The sequence below is a fragment of the Pollicipes pollicipes genome, unplaced genomic scaffold (assembly GCF_011947565.3).
Source record: "Pollicipes pollicipes isolate AB1234 unplaced genomic scaffold, Ppol_2.1 Scaffold_7261;HRSCAF=8764_pilon_pilon_pilon, whole genome shotgun sequence".
NCBI classification, from domain to species: Eukaryota; Metazoa; Arthropoda; class Thecostraca; order Pollicipedomorpha; family Pollicipedidae; genus Pollicipes; species Pollicipes pollicipes.
Genome location: NW_023597054.1, coordinates 2,430,364 through 2,447,139, shown reverse-complemented (window position 1 = coordinate 2,447,139; position 16,776 = coordinate 2,430,364).

The following is a 16,776-nucleotide window of genomic DNA, read 5'->3' as shown; positions in this document are numbered from 1 at the left end:
CTATGCATAATGCTGAATTATGCAGCTGCTTGTGACTTACTCTGAAGCAGCGAGCACCATCAGAGGCAAATGTCCTCCTAATCAAAACTGCACTTGCTTTGTTCATTTCTCGAAATAGAAGTGATTTAGTGTTATCCAACACAAGTACTGGGTTAAAGGGAAGAGCCCGAGGTTTGGTGTAAACGCTCAGATCCGAAAACGGTGCCAATATTGGAGAATGTCGGACTAACTCTGTCGTAACTTAGCATCGGTCAGTAAGCAGGTCTCGCCTGAAGCGATTTTGATGTGCGGGGACTGTGCAGCTCTCTCAGACCATATCCCAGCTGTGTTTAATTTCCCTGAAAGGATTCAGCAGCGCTGCCAATAAGCGCTGTGGTTGACACGGGCGTCCCAACCGCCAGGGGCCGTCAGTGCCGAGCTGAAGCCGTGCCGCGGGGATCAAACCTCCGTGGTAAGCTGGCGAGCACGTGCTCATAAGCTGTGGCGTGTTTTGCCGAACTCCACAGTCTCCCTGCTCAAAATACTATACCGAGGGTGCACTGTAAGAGTGTACACCGTGTGGTGGCTACCAGTCCGCGACTCTGAGAGATGCGAGGCCGCTCGCACTGACACACAGAGCGCTGAGAGGAGGAGCAGGACGCCATGCTGGGAGCTGCGAGGTCGCTCGCACTGACACACAGAGCGCTGAGAGGAGGGGCAGGACGCGACGCTGGGAGCTGCGAGGCCGCTCGCACTGACACACAGAGCGCTGAGAGGAGGAGCAGGACGCGACGCTGGGAGCTGCGAGGTCGCTCGCACTGACACACAGAGCGCTGAGAGGAGGAGCAGGACGCGACGCTGGGAGCTGCGAGGCCGCTCGCACTGACACACAGAGCGCTGAGAGGAGGAGCAGGACGCGACGCTGGGAGCTGCGAGGTCACTCGCACTGACACACAGAGCGCTGAGAGGAGGAGCAGGACGGCGAATGGAGGTTAGTGGGCTGAGATGACTGATAAATGAGCCTAAGGAATCACGGAACTCAACGTGTTATGGGTGTAGAAAATAATCTTTCAATCTAATGAGCATTGTAAAATATATCTATTCCATCGATGTTGATGTCCATCGCCATCAATTTAAGATGGCGAGGGGCCCAAGAAAGCTTTATTTCAAGAACTCGGATACAGAAGCCACAATTTAACGCCTTGTGGAACTGCTAATTTAAGCAGGCTAAGAAGAAAGAAAACGCGGAAATTCAAGCGTTCGACACCTTTTTGAGTAACAGAAACAGCACCGACAAATCAGTCACCACAGAAATGTCTCATTTAAGAAGCCAGAACAGGTGTGGTGAGAGGAAGATGCTCTGTGCCCAGACGTAATCACGGCTACTGTCTTGAGTTACCACCGTCGACGCCTCACCGCTCGGGTCTCACACCAACAGACACAGCGCTGAAGAAAGCAGGTCTGTGTGGCGCAGAAACGTCTTCGGAGCAGCGCTGAGCCGGGGAAGAGAGAGAGAGAGAGGGAGAGAGAGAGAGAGAAAGAGAAAAAGAAAGAGAAAAAGAGGGAGATAAAGGGGGAGAGAGAGAGAGAGAGAGAGAGAGAGAGAGAGAGAGAGAGAGAGAGAGAGAGAGAGAGAGAGAGAGAGAGGAGAGAGAGAGAGAGAGAGAGAGAGAGGGTCGTATTAACGGCAGGTCAAATGCTGCAGTGGGGAAGGGTCGCGAGATAGGGGTGGAAAGCATGAAGCAAGTGGTACGAGACCGTGGCCAGGCCAGGCCAAGACATAAAGCGAACGCATGTGGCCGGCCCGGCGGGGTGCACCGGCCGAGCTGGAGACGAACCCAGCCGGCCCGCCGGCTCGAGCCTGCCGACCGGTCGGCAGGCGGAGACACCACTGCTCCGTCCGCAGTGCTGGGTACCGACGATCACGGAGAGTAGTGTACTTTGCTCATTATGTGAAAACAATGCCTTAACCGTTTACGCTGTTAGTAGCTGCACTTTGGAATGCCAAGCAAGGAAAACAAATGTGTTTCGCTGGGGCGCATTGTCGCTGAAGATTTTTTTAACTGGAGAATTTGTTGAAAGGCTTGCCCAGAACACCATTTTGCTGGATTTGAGGCATTTTGAGTGGAAATAATGTCAAAAACATCGAACGAATATCCTCGTCAAGATCACCCGAAACATCTTGTTTACTTGGGTGGATGACTGATGTCAATATGCAGAAGGTTGAAAATGCATGCTCGTCTATATGCGGTGTGCTACTTTTGTTGCCGTATTACCTACAATTTACAGCGTTACAAGTGTTTACCTCCGTGTCGGTTGTCCCCGTCTCCCTGGTTGCCCTTTGTTTCTTATCCTGCCAGCGGGAAACCATGATGTCTTCCAGACATTCTCATTGTCACATGAAGATGAGCATAGGCGGATCCGGGAGGGGGGATCACGGGGTCACGCCCCTCCCAAAAAAAATCTGAGAGTATGTTTTGGCCCCTTCCCAAAGTATTCCCAGTGCTTCATAAAAGTTTCGTCTACTTACCGTCTGTTTTAACTTTAACTGTTTTAACTGTTTTGTTTTAGCTTCTCTTTAAGATTCAAAAGAATTTCGGTGCTTGAATCGTGTCCCTACTAAGTACTCGCCAGATGCACCATGCACTGGACCTCGGATCCCACTCCAGCCAGCTGGCGACGAACGGTTGCCCCCCCCCTCCCCCCCAAAAAAACAACTTCAGGCTAGATCCGCCCCTGAAGATGAGAATTTATAAAAAGTGTTCTGCGAATTCAGCTGTGCTTTTTCTTGGACAAGATAGTCAGAGTTTGAGTTTTAAAATCGTTGCATAATTTCACGATAGTTTTTCTACTCGATCTTGGCATTGATATGAACCTCCATGACTGAGTTCAGTCATTTCGTGAGAAAGTTGATGCATGCAAAAGTTGGAGCGCAAACACCATGTATATCACAAAGTCAGGCGTCCTTAGAGATTGGGCTTAATATGAGCAAAATCAAGCTTAAGCGTCGCAACCCATTCCGGTACGTATTCACACAACAAAAGATGGCTATTAAGTTGTTATAATGAACCCACCCGCTCTGGACACTGGCTTACCGGAACAAGCGTGTCACGGTGGCTACACTTTTTCACACGGTGGCAGACTCATTTAAATGGGTACAAAAGCACGACCCCAGCAAGAAGTCGCCATGATGTTCAAAGTAGAAGTCGCCTGTTCTATTACCTGAGCAACATCTGCGTTACTGAGTTATCACGACTCAAGTATTACGATCTTTGAACTAAGGTGTCTCATGGGATGCGAAAATAAGCAAATGTGTTACGGTGTGGGTATAATTGAAATGTTCGCATTTCATGTTACCGTGCATGCCATGCATTTTCACTCATGCTTACAGCAATGTGGATGTGCACGATAAGATAAGCGGGAAAGACGTGCCTTGCTGGTCAGCATGACAGCGACAGCACAGTCTCACCGTCTCGTGGCCACCACTGCGGCGGCCGAGGCGCACCCCCGACAGCGTGGCAGCCACAGCACAGACTCGCCGTCCCGTGGCCACCACTGCGGCGGCCGTCCACCCCCACGCGTCAGCCGCTTCCGCCAACTGTACTAACTAGCTTAGTGACGCGACCGACGTCTGATAAGGTCCACTTCCCGGGCTGCCAGCGTCCTGGTCTGACGGACGCCGCAGCTCGGCGCCAGGCAGACCTTGCCGAGCCACCTCGGCGGGGCGACGCGGCACTCTGATTGCCCCCCCCCCCCCCGGAGCCGTGCGGCCGCCGGGGGGGGGGGCAATCAGACGGGAGGCCGGCGCGGCCTACGCGGCCGTGCCAGCGGCGCTCACACAAGGCGGCAAGTGCCGCGACGAGGCGCGGCCCAGGGCCTGTGTGTCCCGGGTAGAGCGTGGCGCGGCGCGGCCCAGGGTCTGTGTGTCCCGGGCAGAGCGTGGCGCGGCGCGGCCCAGGGTCTGTGTGTCCCGGGTAGAGCGTGGCGCGGCGCGGCCCAGGGTCTGTGTGTCCCGGGTAGAGCGTGACGCGGTGCGGCCCAGGGTCTGTGTGTCCCGGGTAGAGCGTGACGCGGCGCGACCGGAACAGCAGCGCTGAGGTCAGCCGCCCCGAACGCAGCGGGAGGCCTCTTCACCGAATCGCAAAGTCTCAAAGCGATCTGCATGCCGAACTCATGGATCGGTGAGATGCTACGTGGCCGCCGGTCGTGGCAGTTGCGGCGAACAGGGGGCTTCATTCCGACAAAGGAGGAAAACTCGGAGTCAAGTCATCTTAAGAGCACTTATGGCCTAGCAGCTGTGACCTCTGGCGTGGGTCTTGAGCTGGTGAGACAGGCGTAACTAAGCAACAAATTAAGGTGAAATCCGACAGCCTCGTAACTGCTGCACATTTACATCTGACGTGAAAACGTCTGGAGACGTCTCGTGCTGGCTGCTGGACGGACGGATAGCTGAAATGATTTCAGCTGATCGCGAGCAGCCGTGCCCAGCAAAGGTGTTCCTGAACATATTTAACCCATTTTTAATCACACAGCTCTGAAATTTCTGCACCCAAGCTGGATAATTGTTCGTTTTCGGGGTCCTAACGTCATTCCCAGATGCGCCTGTAGCTTGTATCTCGTCCACGAGCTCATAAGCGCCGGCGGGTGCAGCCGTCGGCGCCAGTTCAGAGCCTGATCGACACTATTTCCGACTCGGCCCGCCAGCCTCTGAGGAGAATGGGGTGCCGAAGCTTGCAACTGCGGCCACCGCCTGAACCGGCGCCCACCAAACTGCACAGCTCCGCTGGCACACCCATGTGTTTTTTCCAACGAGCTGCTTTCCAAGCTGCTGGTTGGGCAAAAGAGTGGCATATGTTTCACAGTTGATGCATACCCATACCAAGCAGCGTACCGCCGTGTGAAGTCATAGGAGGGTAGCTATTGAAAAACGTTTAATTAACAAAAAACAGTTATTCACATCAAAAGAAAGTAATACATTTGCATGTCATGATTTGTTTTGCCGTTGGCCGTGGTGTGATCTGTTTAGGCGGCACCTGCACGTGGACTGCAGGCCGCACAGATCCGCGAGGTCTGCCACCAAGAGAAGACACCGACAGGGACGAGAATCTACGTCTCCCAGACATGGAACGAATAATTGAGGATTCAAAGGCGCCAGGCTGTCTTGTTTTGTGGTGGTGGATTCACTCCTTGACGACGACAATGGTTTCGGAGAAGACGCCTGATTTAGATCGGGCTACAACCCTTAACGCTATTCTCATGTGATTTAATACAATGGCATGCAGCGGAGGTGGAGCCCGTCGCTTTGAGATCTCAACAGCTATCGTGGTCACTTTGTCCTAAGATATTCAAGTTATGCCTTTGTTTCAACTTCATTTGAATTTGCTTTCAATGTTACTTGCGATGGTCTGAGAGACCGCAGGTGTATCTTGATCTGGGAATCTTGGAGAGATATTGCGTCAAAGGCTAGTGAAAATACACTGATCATATTGCATCGGGCAGGCTGGCAATATATATTGGTCCACACGTGCCCACTCTTGAAGCACTGATGCGTACATCCTGCGCACGTGTCCCTGAAAGACAGCAGCACTGCCTCCCGGGTATTCAGGACACACGCGGGGTGGACGCGCGGGTGCACACGTGGGACTGTAATGCTGCACAATAGCCGCGGCCCGCAGTTCATATCGATCGCCGTGTGGGCGGCGCGGCCGGCCGTCTCTGTAGTTTGGCAGAGGGCTGACGTTCTCTCCGACTCGTCGGCTGAGCGAGGCTCGCGCGCCTGGGGTCAACCGTGGCGCATCCTAATCCAGACCGGTCCTGGCGTGTGTTTTTTTTTTTGTATGACATGGAGATGAGTGCTTTGGTCCCACATTATGCACCATCAGTTTGCAATCAATGATTTGAGAACTATAATTTCGCCAACTGTCATTTGACAAAACATTGGTCTTTGCTTTGCATGTGTGATGAGCATGTACCCGCTGAGCGCTCTAAGCAATCTAAGGCTGGGGCCCCGTCTCCCTGCGCTCAGACTGGGGTCACATCTCCCTGCGCCCAGACTGGAACCCCATCTCCCTGCACTCAGGCTAGGGTCCCATCTCCCTGCGCTCAGACTGGGGTCATATCTCCCTGCGCTCAGGCTGGAACCCCATCTCCCTGCACTCAGGCTAGGGTCCCATCTCCCTGCGCTCAGGCAGGGTCCTTCTCCCTGCTGCGTGCTCTCTTGTGCGGATGGCGAGGGGTGGATGGTGACAATGATTGCCGCTTCAGCGCACCACACCTCCCCGTGGCCGTCCTCCCTTGGGGATGGGTCATGGTGGCCGGCCGTGCTTGACCTACTTGGAGTGACGCGCAAGGGCAAACAGTCGCGCTACAAAAGCCACATCGCATCGATCAACGGGGAATCGGCGACTCGGAACGGCCGCTCGTGAGGGCGGGTCCGCGGCGCCTCCGCCCGTGCAGAGAGCGGGTCCGCGGCGCCTCCACTCGTGCAGAGGGCGGGTCCGCAGCGCCTCCGCTCGTGCAGAGGGTGGGTCCGCGGCGCCTCCGCTCGTGCAGAGGACGGGTCTGCGGCGCCTCCGCTCGTGCAGAGGACGGGTCCGCGGCGCCTCCGCTCGTGCAGAGGGCGGGTCCGCAGCGCCTCCGCTCGTGCAGAGGGCGGGTCCGCGAAGGGAGGCCTTTTGCTGGACCCAGGAAACCTCGCATTAATCATAAGGGTCCTATGATGTATGTTTAATTGCCAACATTTATTTACTTTGGTACTGATACATACAGCAATTTTATAAGGAAGCACATGCTCCTGCTGTCTCCCCCAACACTGTTCGAAAGTACCCCGCCCAGGACGTCCCCTGTGAGGAAGCCACTTTTGTTCAAGGAGGCCCTTGGAAAATGCTGCCCCGGAAACTGAAGCCGGTAGCTCCGCCTCTACTTCATGTGGAGCAATGTTTTATCAGAACATTTTAAGTTGCAAACAATTCATCTAAGCAAAAACAGATTTTATAAAATGTACATAATTGGCTTGTGACAGTGGCGAAGCATAGCTATTGGGTGTGTTCATAAAACAGCGTTTTTGTGAAATAATACGGCCTCTTGATGTGTTAAGGGGCCTCTTGATGTAGAACGCGGCTCTTTCTATTCACAAACGGGTCTCTCAATCCAGCAAATGACCTCGTTACTCCAGAACAGGGCATTCTGATCTGGAACTGCGGCTGTCTGACATCCGGGCTTGCAGTCAGGCGGTTGCACTGGGCATCCGACACCCTCTGAGATCTGGGTTACGCCCCAGTCTTGTTCCCGCAGCCCGTGTACTTAAAGCACAGGGCTCTCAGAGCGACTTGATAGGACCATTCCTTGTGTTGAAAAGCCGTGACGAAGAAGTGTTGGAGTTAGCACTGGACTCATACCAAGCTTGTTGCCAATCGAAAGCCCGCATCAATGGTCGCTGTTGTGTTTTTGTAGATTGCCTAAGATTCGTGCCGAGAGAGGTTTTCTTTCCATCTAAAAATATTTTCAAACTTTTTCATAGCCGAGTGATGGTGGAACGGTTGATCGGTTTAATCTAAGCAGGCAGTAATAACGTATTTCGCGCTATGCACACGCGACAGGATCGCAACCGACGTTGTTTGAACGCCCGAGCTCCCCACTCATCAGGGGAGACAGTGCCAAATAACGGTGCTCGCCAATAGAAAACCTCACGGGTTGGATAAACGTGCGTGTATTGTCAAGGAATGAGCAGCGATCTGTATAGATTTTGGCTAAAGTTTGGCTTTGAACACGTGTGTTGGCAAAACTAACGAATTGGGAGGTAGATACCTCGAATGAATATTGCGCAGTTCTAGTGCTTACGGCTTCTTTTCACCACCATTACCTAGATCCAACTTAGCTTTGCAATAAGCAATGCAAGACAGTAAATTTTAGTGCAAACTTAACAACATCTGTACTTCATTTTAGGCTTAGTCCGGACGCCTTGATTGCATCGATTTCTTGGATCAATTTCCGCACTCTACAGTGTTTGTTGCGAGAGCACTGGCTTCGCCGTCAAATCGCAGAAGTCCGAGTCATTGGTAAGATTTAGCGACCAAAGATTCACGTGCCATAATACTGGGCACGGTCCGTCCTGCCCGCTAACGTCAGCTGAGCTAAAGTGCGGCTGCCGTCACACGCCACGCCACATGCCGGTCAAAAGCAGCTAAAGTGCGGCTGCCGTCACACGTCACGCCATATGCCGGTCAAAAGCAGCTAAAGCGCGGCTGCCGTCACACGCCACGTCACATGCTGGTCAAAAGCAGCTAAAGCGCGGCTGCCGTCACACGCCACGCCACATGCCGGTCAGAAGCAGACGCTTAAAGCGATGCAAACCCAGCCCACCATCGGTGGCTGAAGCGGAAGGCGAACACAAACTAACCGAGTTATCGAAACAACTGGAAATTCTCCTCAATTTTTCCATAGTGATGTAAAAAAACGAACAGGTGGATGACAGGGAGATATCACTAATTACGAAAAGATAACGGGTGGTCGTGGGTTAGAGAGCTTCTGGGGTTGAAAAGCTCACAGGTAGCCATGTAATAAGGGTGACAGGGTGGACTGGTACAGATAATGGGAATGCCATGGGTACCGGCAATGATAAGGCCAGGTAACCATGTAATAAGGGTGACAGGGTGGGCTGGTACGGATCATGGGAATGCCATGGGTACCGGCAATGATAAGGCGGCTTTCGAAATGTCGAATACATTCTGCAAGAGAAGTGCACAATGTTGCGACTTGCCCTTCCTGTGACATAGCGAGCCTGACTCGCACTACTTTTGCAGCTATCAATGCAAAAGATCAGGTTTGAACTTAAGCGTTCCTGAACTGTTCCTTGTTTTTGTAGATAGGCACGTGGAAAAATGCATACGAGTGGGTGACGAATAGGCATAAACGTTCGTACATGGTTATGGCATAGCCCCATGGACAGCGAGCTGATTGGGCAAAGGAAATGTGGCCGGTGAAGGCCCCTATTAGGGCCACCGCTCCAGGCGCAGCCCATGCAGTTGTAAGGGAAGTTGCAATGGTCAGTCCCCTACCGTGCAATCGCCTGGGCAGTACGACCTTCCCCATTCCTTAAGACTGTCACTGCATTTCGGCCCTGCCCCTATGTTCCGCCGTCCTTGCCGCGATGTGTTCCCTCATACTTCTCACGCGCACGATTCTTGAGTGCTTTGAATTATTTATCAGAAATTGTATGTCTCACCCACCCATCTGCCCCTCACAAAGCGGACCCCTGGCCGTCAGTGTGGCGGTCTGCAACAGCCGTTGCTGCAAGCTGTGTCATGAGCTGGTGGCTAATGGGTCTGGAGCAGCAATACACCGTGATCGAATGTGACGCTGCTGACGGGTACGTGAAGCAAGTGGCACGAACAAGCGTGCCGTCGTTTGGTTATCATGGGAACCGCAAAATTTGCAAAACAACAAATATTGCTGGAGGGCGGGCGGTGTGTGGGCTCGCATCTCCGCGACCTAGCTCTGCAGCAAGATGAGATCGACACACATTACCCGAAAAGGAACGAGCAATCGCGCTAGGAACCGTGCGCATCGACTCGCCCGACTGCGCACGCCGGCTCGCCAAAAAGGAAACGACAATAACACGGATTCACCAATTTATAGGGCATTTCAAGATTGATGTAGAGCTCAACGACCAAAGAAATTCTGCAATCTAATGAGCTACACTTGTGGACCAATATAATGTTTACAAATTGCCCAGACAGCCTAACTCTGTTGACGCATAGCGACGCCAGCAATCGTCGGGGAGCAATCAATGTCACGTGTTCCGGAACTGATCTCGGATTCAACACATTGGAGCATCAACGAACTAGGTGGCACCATGCAAATGACACAGGCTTTAAAGCCCATTCACCGAGACTAATATCCATCGAAATCTTTCCAAGTCACACAGATTTTCAGCCACGACGGTTAAAGACCAAGTCAAGGCTTATTCCGATATGGTCGGTGTAAAACGGCCAGCCGGTCTGCGGGTCTCCTACCGACCACGCACTGACGTGTGTTAGACTTGGCATTAGTCATGCGTTGCCACCGGCGGTCATCAGTGGGACGAGTCTTCATTGGCGTGAACGGGCCGGCAGCCGTGGGCCAAAGCCGCGGGGTCCAGTCCGACCGAGTCAAGAACACGTATCCGCCATGCACACATGAGTGTTCCTGGGTGTAGCTGATGACGGACTGAGAAGATCCTATGTGTAGCTGATCAAGGGTTGATGAGTTCCTGTCTGTAGCTGATCACGGGCTGACGAGTTATTGTGTGTAGCTGATCACGGGCTGATGAGTTATTGTGTATAGCTGATCACGGGCTGACGAGTTGTTGTGTGCGGCTTATCTCGGGCCGTGGAATTTATGTGTGTAGCTGATCACAGGCTAACGAGCGCCGTACATGGATTGGCCAACTCCGTCACATATCGTGCGATTCGTCAGCAGCGTCTGCCGGAACGGCCAGATGTGATACGCAACAGTTGGTAAATCCGAGTTTCCTGTCCAGTTGCTGTAATTACGATATTTCGGTCCTTTAACGCCTCTGCCTGTTGGAATCTCAGTCTGAATGTGCCGCGCAGAGCGTTATCAACCCCGCAACATACGCGCAGAGCGTTATCAACCCCGTAACACCCGCGCAGAGCCTGATCAACCCCGCAACACCCGCGCAGAGCATTCTTTATCCCGCAACACCCGCGCAGAGAGCTATTTACCCCGCAACACCCGCGGTATTCTGTTATAGGCGACACCCTGGGGTTTCAAGAATACACCCAAAGCATGCTGCGCCTCAAAGGTACGCAATTTTGCTAACCATAACTATCAAAAACCTGCATAATCCTTGAGTTTTCACTTCGCGAGCCTGCGAGCACAAAAGTCGTTTTCTAGTGATAAACATTTAAGTTGCATGAGTTCAAAGCAAAATGTTGAGATTTTTCCCGAGCTTAGAGGAAAGCCGCCGTCTCCCGCCCGGCTGACGGTCAGTACATGTGGATGGTCCAGGTATTAAGTCTCAGGCATTTGCTTTTCACAGAGATATTTGTGCTCCGGTTGGTAGCTCTGCTGCTGCAGCCTACACATATGTGCGTGGTGCGCCGGGACGACTCATTGATGTATGTGATAAGCTCTGTATGCTTTGGTCTCCTTACAACGCTGGCTGCATATGCCTCATTTTCTGCCGTACAAATATGCAGGAAGGTTGGCTTTTTGCGGCTAAGCTTGATTGTTATGCGGAAGACAAACATGCTTATCGCATCTTGCCCAATAGTCCAGTGTATGCTCGAGCCAACATTGTTAGTGATCACTGTTATCGAGGTCATGGCCAATACGCCAGAGCTCCCCGACTCCTGAGGCCAGCGTGCGTCGGCTCAGTCCTGCGCTGTCCCGGAGGACGAAGGTCTGCAGAGATGAGGGAGACGCCCACTCCAGTATCGACAGTGTCTACAGCGGTTCCGTCGCGGACACTGCCGACCCATATGGTGCCCTGTGCGGCCGCAGCTAGCCCCCCCCCCCCCCCCCCCCTCTAACACCGTTGAGGCCAGACGCCAATAGAGCGAGTCCGAGTCGCTCAATACCGGAACTACAAGGGGTCTTATCCTTGACGATTAGGTCAAAGCTACAAAGGTTTAACACATTCTTCTTTTCTCGACCTTGGTCATCTCTCTTAGCGCCACATATTCAGTCAGCCTGCAAGCGCCTTCCCCAACGTTTGGACCCACGGCTGAAATCCGTTCCGTAAAAGTCTTGCCTTGTAGACGGCGAAAGCTTTGTGAGGCTCTGGATGTCCCATGACGCCGACATTGCAGCGTTGTCCCGGCGCCGCACTCGGCAATGTGGACGGCCAGGATGGTGGTCCTTCACAGTTTCGAAGAGCTATAAATCTAATGGCGCGACGGAACGGACTGCGTGGTGGGCCAATCACGGGGGTTCAATCTCGTGACTGCCTTGCAGGCAGCGAAACTTTGTGAGGCTCTGTAATGTCTACCATGACCCTGGTCCGCACTGACAAACCCAAACTGTTCAGCGGCATGCACCATTTTTAGGTCATTTTGTGTTTTTGCGGACGACTCCGATGGACAAAAGCATGATTGTTTTTATCGCCATTTTTCTCCGAATCATGCTGATAACAAGGACATTCTCCCCTTGTCACGGTCAGCGACAAACTTCCCGGTCTCACGGAAAGAAGATGAGCACAACTGCCTTATCTATGGTCGTGTATGCCTTGTATGAGTTTCAAGGGCATCCGCGTAACGTAAATTGTAACGCTCTTTACGGCTACAGGTCCACTTGTCAGTTGAGGACAATACAGCTGGTCGTATGGTGTTTACAATGGTCTCAGTCGGACAACCAGGCTGTGCAGCCCAGGCACGTGAATGTACTAGACGATCTTGGTATTTTCACTACCACTTTGTATTTCCATCCCTCATTAACAGGTGACCAGGAGTGCCCATATTCGGCCACCGCGGCGCACAGACCCCACCTTAAAATAGACATTGGTAACCAAAACGCTGAAGGCCACAACACTCCCAACAATAAACATGAAACCTACGAACAAAACAAAAAATCAAACGCACCCAAACGATTAGAAATTCATCATTAATGCTGTCATGGTAGTATTTGTTAGTGAGATATGACCGAAAGCCGCTAGTTTTAAGGCTGATCAGTGGCAGGCCGTTAGTACCATCACCCAACCAGCAGGGTGTTGCGACATAAATTTACTTGACTGACTGTTCTGAATGAGCAAACTGACTTGATTAGATTGACTTGTCTTCTCCGGCCATCACATTATGTGTTAAGGTGTTAACAGGTCCAGGACATTATGCCTTGTTACGGGCGCCGTGACCTCCGTGATAGTTACAAGGTTGCTTCTAGCGCTGGCTTCGGCCGAGCCTCTCACCAAGGTCAATGTGTCCTGAGGTGTGGCCCCGGCCCCGGCCGACGGCTATGACCTGGGCTCCGAGCAGAGTTGCATGTGCCCCTTTTGTGCTAAGGATATTCGACAAGGACCTAACGTGGTGCCAAGCGTGAAATGCGTATAATCAAGGGATATATCAAGCATGAATACTATATGGAAGTATGCCAGCCTCGTGAAGCGCTTGAAAACTGGAACCAAACATATGGAATGAGCTCATGTGAATCAAAACAGCTTTCAAAGTAAGCTTTACTCTGGTAGTCAATGGACTTACATAGTATTTGGCGTCGAGCCGGACGCGTTAACTAGATATAACACTCTTTTGGATGAAATGGTTGGTGCGCCTTTTTTCCAATAGCCTTTTTACACGGGATAGTCAGAAAGCTGGCTCAAGAAACTGAAGTTCATGGCCTTCCACACAGTAACGATAGTAAACGACTCTGATAATGGCAGTTACTCTCCTAAGTCGTGCAAGAAGCGGCAATGGTCTGACGTCCAAGACGGAAACCAAACCGCGTATTGGATAGTGTCCATTACAGATTAGACAGTTGTTGACGAATAGTGAAATATGCTTCTTCGACTCCACCATAACAACCGCATGAAGATTCCTTACACGATTTTACAATATTCTGTAACATCTGATTGTGAATGCTACTGACAACTCAGATAATAATGACACGTTACGTTTCATCAATCGAGTACCACGGAGAAAGATGGCTGTTGAGAAAAAGAAAAAAGATCTAGATGGTCATAAAAAGGGCATTAAAAGACAACCATGTTGGGCTCGGAAAGATGAATTCCACACACATTGTGCCAGATTCAACAAATTGTTGCTGTTAAAATAAAAACTTCAACCAGTCCCGCTTTTTAAGTCAATATTGAGCTGATTTTTTTTTTAGTTGGTGCTTAAGGGCTCACCGACGGCTTAGGCCATTTTGCACCCAACATTTCTTTAGGGTGATAGTGCTAACCGATTCTTTCCCATTTCCGATTAGAAGCTAGCTGAAACTTGAGAAACCCTGAAACGATACGAAGCATGTCAGACCTGGGATGTTAAAATGAATGCGTATTTGCGACAACTGCGCCCATGGCGATCACCTTAAGATCAGTTCTCAAAGTCTTACTTTTTGAAATGATTTATTCTTCCTCAGCAAAGAACGAACGTTTGTCCGAATTCACACTGTGGGCTTTAGGCTTTCAGGCCCAATGGATCATGAGTCCAGCGGGATGCGGATCCATGTCATGTCCCGAAAATGTGCGATTGAATATCTTGAACAGGTGTGATTGAATATTCCGAAGAGGTGCGATCGAATTAATTCCTTTCCATGCACCTGGTGTTTGGCATTCCCGTTGTTCATTGTTCCACGAGCATGTTCACCCGGGCGCGATCGATCGTAACTTATTTCTGGAACGTTCCTCGGCACATGTACGTTATGGACGACGAGCAGCTTACCATATCACTTCCTGACGTCATTGTGAGAGGTGCCGTTTTCTGGAAGTTCTGGTCCATCCAAAATCGAGTCGTTCAATTTTTTCTTTTTTTTGTTGAAAATATTAAAGAGCTACAAGTTACCACCAATGCCCCTAGTCACCACTTGCTCAGCTACATTCCCTCACTCGCGTCAAATGACATACAAGCCATTTAGTGTAGTTAAATAATGAACACCACAGGCTTTCGTGTGGACAGCTTTCGTGAGCACTTCAGATTAACCTAGCGCGATCAACACACGACATCAGGGACGGTAGCCGTAAAACAAGTCTTCCGAACTGGTACCAACTGGGACGAATTGCAAATGTCGTGAGAATTGGTGTTCGCGTTTCCGCCTTAATTTACAAGTGCCGTAGCATCAGAAATAGGTGGTGGTGTACGCGACGATGGTTTCTTTGTGATACTTTTTCTGATGTGCGCTAGCAGCAACTTGTTTATGTTCCAGAACCAATTATTTTTGAAACGAGTGGCACTTTATAAGTTTAGATGGGCATGACTTTGCGACACGATGGAATGATGTCGGTTGTCCAAAAAGTTCCAGAGGTTTTTTAACCTAACCGTCCAATTTCCAAATTCAACTTTCCACATTTTGGGAATTCCGAAAATTCGGAACTCAATCGACACCTCTAGTCACTGCAGGCCCCTCGTCTGTCACCTGTCAGTCTGCAGGTTTACTCGTGGACCTCTGTCGAGAGGGCCGAAACGAAACGGGCATCGAGCGCGCCCGGTCGTGCTCCATCAGACCGTGACATCACCTATATCGGCTGTCCATGCGACGGCGATTGGTTGGAGAACGCGGCGAGCCGAGAAAGTGACGCTGCTCACCGTCCTGCGAGCCATGTGTTAGGACCCGTAAAAAAATCCTTGTGCCATTACGCAAATGTTGGGGACACGAATACCTGTCAGCACCACGGACGAACGAAGAGTCAGTGAGCTGCAAGTATTGGCGCGGGAATATCTGTGGCGCGGGAGTCTGTGCATCTGCATTCTGGTAATTTATCGTCCACGCGGAGATCATTCCTGCTCGGGAAATTCGGGGATTGTTGTGGTTCTTTTCCTTGTATTGACAACAGTCGGAGGTGGGTTTAATGTGCCGCCGCTTCCCTTTCTCTGCCTGCCACTCCGCCAACGGTTAGCAGTGTCGGCTGAACCTTCCAACAATGGCGAAATATACCAGCTGCAGCCTTATCACGTTGCATACATAACTGACGTGCACCCGTATCCAACCACCTACCCCTTCCATTCACATTGTATGTAGCAGGGCCTGACCCTGCAACACCTACTATTGAAATAAACCCACGCATTGATGGGACTATCACATATTTGGAGACATCTCAAACGCTCTTCTCCCCCCCCCCCCCCTCCCCACCTGACCACAAAAAGATTCTGAACTTTGGCATAGCTCCTTTGAATGTCGTACGAAAGAAATTTACTCGAGGTGCTGATCAGGGCTTCAACAGTTCGGAGCAGGACGAAGATCTTCCCCGACTGTAACTGTTGTCCGTGGGCACACGTACTGTCGAAGGCACAGTGAGCCGCTGACGAGAGAGAGCGGCTGAGAGACTCTGGCCGCTGTCGAGCGAGAAGCCGCTGACGGAGAGAGCGGCTGAGAGACTCTGGCCGATGTCGAGCGAGAAGCCGCTGCCGGAGAGAGTGGCGGAGAGAGTCTGGCCGATGTCGAGCAAGAGGCCGTTGACGGAGAGAGCGTCGGGGAGACTCCGGCTGCTGTCGAACAAGAAGCCGCTGGCGGAGAGAGCGACGGAGAGACTCTGGCCGATGTCGAGCGAGAAGCCGCTGACGGAGAGAGCGGCGGAGAGACTCTGGCCGATGTCGAGCAAGAGGCCGTTGACGGAGAGAGCGGCGGAGAGACTCTGGCCGCTGTCAAGCGAGAAGCCGCTGACGGAGAGAGCGGCGGAGAGACTCTGGCCGCTGTCAAGCGAGAAGCCGCTGACGGAGAAAGCGGCGGAGAGACTCTGGCCGCTGTCGAGAAAGAGGCCGCTGACCGGGAGAGCGGCGGAGAGACTCTGGCCGCTGTCGAGCAAGAAGCCGCTGACGGAGAGAGGGGCTGAGAGACTCCGGTCACTGTCAAGCGAATAGCCGCTGACGGGGAGAGCGGCGGGGAGACTCTGGTCGCCGTCGAGCGAGAGTTCGGTGCTGTTCAAGTGGCGATTCCGTTGCTGCTGTTCTGCTCAGCAGCAGGTTCACGCCTGCCGGGAAACGAGGCAGGGGATCGGGTCGGGACACGGTGGGCTCAGCATGCCTAACACAAAAAGGGGATGGGCGCTCAGAACCGCATCGATGCAAACAGACTCTGAAGCAGTGTCAGTGGGACGCACGCCAGCCAAGACTGCTGCCTCCCGCCTCAGCCACACGCCAGCTCGCAGCGGCA